Source organism: Heteronotia binoei, chromosome 12 (genome assembly GCF_032191835.1).
Source record: "Heteronotia binoei isolate CCM8104 ecotype False Entrance Well chromosome 12, APGP_CSIRO_Hbin_v1, whole genome shotgun sequence".
In the NCBI taxonomy this organism is placed as follows: Eukaryota; Metazoa; Chordata; class Lepidosauria; order Squamata; family Gekkonidae; genus Heteronotia; species Heteronotia binoei.
In genome coordinates, this window is record NC_083234.1 from 32,003,451 (window position 1) to 32,008,174 (window position 4,724).

General features: G+C 41.2%; 1 non-coding gene across 1 annotated transcript; it reads left to right on the forward strand.

Moving 5' to 3' along the window:
• Positions 1-3,600: 3,600 nt before the first annotated feature.
• Positions 3,601-3,667, forward strand: TRNAS-GGA (transfer RNA serine (anticodon GGA)). The gene has a single exon. It is a non-coding gene; the product is annotated as a tRNA-Ser (tRNA).
• Positions 3,668-4,724: the final 1,057 nt, after the last annotated feature.

Here is a 4,724-nt window from a genome sequence, read left to right on the forward strand (position 1 = left end):
TAGCCAATACCTCATCCTGCCAAGCGACCAAAACTACCAAACTTCTCCCCAAACTTCCTATACTATCAAGCAGTACAAGGTAGGCAAAAAACAAATTCACATAAGCCAATTCTGTGAAAATGAAAAAATTCCTACCTGGCCCCTAATAAGGCGACTGGTAAAAACCTGTACTGCATAGGGCAGGTGGGTGGGCCAAGAGGCCGAAAGAACTGCGCAACTCGGGCGGGGCCGGGGCTTTATAGCCCTGGCACCATGCCGATCCATAGACTCCCGGATGGCCGGGAAGCCAAAGTCAGCCTCCCTCCTTCCGGGAGGGCAAAGAGCGGCCCCCAGCCTATAACTGGTGTTGCCAGTCCAGCTGGGAAGGGGCCGACTTTCTTCTAGACCCATTTAGAAATGTGAAAGAAAAGCTAATTAGTGACTATATCCATTGGGCAGAGTCTGCAGTTGACAGAAGAGAGATTATTGGAGTGGGAAATGACTCCTGAAATCATGGAGACCAATCAGGGTTGCCAGATCTTAACACAGAGATCATGGCTGTCCATGAAGCTGGAGGAGAAGCTGGGAGACTCGCACTTTGATTCCCCAAACATTTAAAAAGTGCTAACCATAAACTGCATGGTGGATAAGATTCTATCAGCAGGAAAAGGGGTGAAAAAAGAAGGGAATTATTTCCCCCCATGTGGTTTTGCCAATCAAACCTGCCTTCCCTGTGGTGTTACTAGCCCTCAAGAAAAAAAAGACAAGCAAAAAGAAACAAGGCTCTCCTGATGGCTGATCTGTTTTAACCTCATGTTCTCAATCATCCACATGGGGGGGGGGGGGGCTGAGGTTGCAGCCAGATGCAGGACAAAACAGACGGTGCTTCCTCAATCACAGAGTAATAAACATGGGGAATTCATTACTGTAGGACGTAGTGATGACCATGAAGACTTTAAAAGGCAATTACGTAAATAAATGGAGGATAAATTCATCAAATGGCTATCAGCCATAAAGACTAAATGGCACATCCATGTGTAAATTGCACAAACCACTGAATATCAGAGGTAAGGAGCAAAACCAGAAGAAGGCTCTAGCTACCATACTTTGCTGAGATAGGCCTTTCAGGATCATCTAGTTGGCCGCTGTGTGAAATAGGATGCTAAAACAGATGGGTCATTTGTCTGGTCCAGCATAGCTGTGTGGCTCTTGAAATCCTTCTCCATAAGCCCCAACATTCCCTCAGTCTCCTGTTATGGGGCAATAGAAGACTCCTCTTCTGGATTTGTTTGTCCCTGGTGTGAATTAAGCTCATGGTATTTCCATTTTCCATATTTTACTGCTTCCTTGCACTGAATTGTAATTTGTGCACATTTTTTCTGTGTGATTTGTGCATCAATAAATCAGCATATTATATGCATACATGGCATTCAGTGTGTGTATAAATACTGTGTAAATTGCATATAAAAACCATGCAGCATGCATACACAATGCAAACGAATCTACAAAACCAATAACAAAAAGCGGAGAACTGAAACCATTCACAGAAATATAAATGAATATCAAAAGAAACAAAATAGGGAGCACTTATTCATTCTTATTAAAGGAAAAACAGCTTTTCGAAAAGCTGGCAACACTACTCTGAGAGTAAGAGACAAAAGATAACAGAGGTGGTTTGCCATTTTCTGTCTCTCCAAAGCAACCCTGGACATCCTTGTTGTTCTACCATCCAAGTACTAACCAAAGACAACCCTGCATAGTTTTCAAGATCTTGACAAGACTGGGCTAGTGTGGACCATCCAGGTCATGGTAAATAATGGTAGTGAAAAGTGCTGTCAAGTTGCAGCTGACTTATGGTGGCCCCATAATGTTTTCAAGGCAAGAGACAAACAACATTGGTTTGCCATTGCCCCTGATTTTCTTGGTGGTCTCCCATACAAGTACCAACCAGGGACAACCCTGTATAGCTTCCAAAATCTGCTGACCTCCTCTATCCAGGTCATGGTCTGCATGTGTGAAATCCCTCCCTCTCTCTGTCTGTCTCTCTCACACACATCCCATTTTCTCTCGGAAATAAGAATCCCATATAAAAATCATTCTGAGCAATATTTAGTTTAATTTGGTTTGAGAGCTAAAGTGGTTCAAAGCTTGACATGAATTTGGCCATCTGAACTGGTCCCATCTCAGCTACATTCCCACCTCTGAGTGTCACAATAATTTCTGCCAATATAGTTTCCATTTATACCTGCTGGTACCATATGTGAGATAATTATAGGATGACAGCTCATGCCTGGGAGGAAATGGGTACTCTTTTTCAGGATATTCAGAGGAGAGATTGGCTCAAGTATCAAACCTTCATTTCTGTCTTTTTGAGATTTCTAAACAATATTTCCATCTACAAAATGGCTAGCAAAAAGTAAAATGTAAGCAATGTCTCATAAAATCAGCTAATGGTCTATAACAATAGCAATGCTGTTGCAAATATTCAGTCCTGTTGAGCTTTCTGAGGGGAAAGTCCAGACTGGAAGGCCTGTATGGTTGGCACCAATCCAACTCCTGGGAGAGGGAACTCCACAAATGGGGAGTGATGGCTGAAAATGGTCTCCCTTAAGTTCCAGGCATTCTTACCTCAGGCAAAACCAGTTCTCATCTACCAAACAAATTCTCATCTACCAAAGCCCCATGTAGCAGCCTGAATAAGGCTTAGCATTATTATGAGAAGTAGGCCAAAGAAATAACTGTGGTAGATGATCTCAGTGACCTAGCAGGTAGATAAGAAGCCCTTCAGATCCTGAATATGGCCCATTTCTACAATTTCAGAAAGAAAACAGAATTTTATTCTTTAATAATCTGTGACATTGTATATATAGCATGTACATACCTTGGGGTAGTGGAATGCATTAGAAGTTTTGGCCCAGGGAAATTATACTTGTGCTCCACATGCAAATGTTGATTCTGTGGACAGACCTGGTCTAGCTTCAGAAGTGCATTGGCCTTCTGGAATGCTCAGCCATTGTCATACCACTGGAGGATAGTTTGGTTCTCACTAGAGAGCTCTGAATAACATACTCATATCATCATCAATCCACCTGTAAAATAGAGAGGTTGTGAATTCAAATGAGAAAGAAGGCCACAAGGTACATTAAAGGTGGCGTCTAGTTTAAATGGTCAATTATATCTGTAGTTAACCTCAGCCTGACTTCTGGTCAGCAGTACCATTCTAGCTATTTGAAAACTTGTCAACTGAAACCTAAAATTAAGGAAAGACACAATACACCAGAAATTAGCTCCCATACACCGGAAATTACATTCCATTTCAATGCTGGCAATGAGTCTGATAGTACAGTCGTAAGAACAGTTACACCTTTCTAAGCCCATTGACTTCAGTGGATTTGGAATGGTACAATGGCATGGTAGATAATTTCCTCATATAGAAAGCAGATGAATAATAGACAACAGACGGGGAGTTGGAGGGCAGTGATAGGACATCTGCTTTGCATTCAGAAAACCCCATGTTCAGAGAGCTCAGAATCTCTTGTTAAAAGCATGTGAAAGACCTCTGGCTGAGTTCCTGGAGAGATGCTGCCAGTCAGTATAGGCAATGCTGACCTGGGGAGGGACGGTGGCTCAGTGGTAGAGCATCTGCTTGGAAAGCAGAAGGTCCCAGGTTCAATCCCTGGCATCTCCAAAAAAGGGTCCAGGCAAATAGGTGTGAAAAGCCTCAGCTTGAGACCTGGAGAGCTGCTGCCAGTCTGAGAAGACAATACTGACTTTGATGGACCAAGGGTCTGATTCAGTATAAGGCAGCTTCGTATGTTCATATGGTAGACTAATGGTCTGACTCAACATCAGGCTGTTTCATATGTTCAAGCCTTCCACAGTTCCCCTTTTATTGTCTCCCTGACATGTCAATTTTCAGTTTTGGTATGAAGTTATGTTCAGTCATGTCAACACCACCTGCAGTCCAATCCATAATTAAGTCAATGCACAGGCTGCTTTTTACCATGTTGCTGTCTATCACATTTGTATCCCACCCTTCCTCCAAGGAGCTGAAGGCTGTCCTACCTCTCATTTTATCTTCCCAGCAATCCCGTGAGAGAGAATAAGGCTGACAGAGAGTGACTAGCTCAAGGTAACCCAGTGAGTTTCATGAGCGAATAGGGACCTGTGTCTTTCTAGTCCTTATTAAGCTCTCCAATCACTATACACAGGATTCCAAAGTGGTTAACAGAAAAAAGATATAAGTGGTTAACAGAAAAAAGTGGTTAACAGAAAAAAGTGGTTAACAGAAAAAAGATATAACACTATATATATTATATAACACTATATATATATAGTGTTATATATATTTATATATATATATATATATATATATATATATATATATATATATATATATATATATATATATATATATATATATAAAAAGAAAGCATAAAACCAACAGTACCAACAAAATGAAAATGCAAAAGAAAACAGGAAAATGCAAAAGAAAACTAAATAACAACAAACTGAAATAGAACAATCCTCATTTCCATAATGTAGAGATAGTGAAATTCTTAAGGGAGAGTGTTTTTCAAAACTGAGGAAACTACCAACAAGGGGGTGCAGGGCGTAATGGAAGGCCTATCCTCTTCATGCACTGGAATGTGAAACCAAGCCTTTCTGGCTAGTGGTAAACTGTTATTTGAAGTATCCAGGACAGAGACCGATTACAGTTTTTAAAGTTAAAATCAGCACGTTGA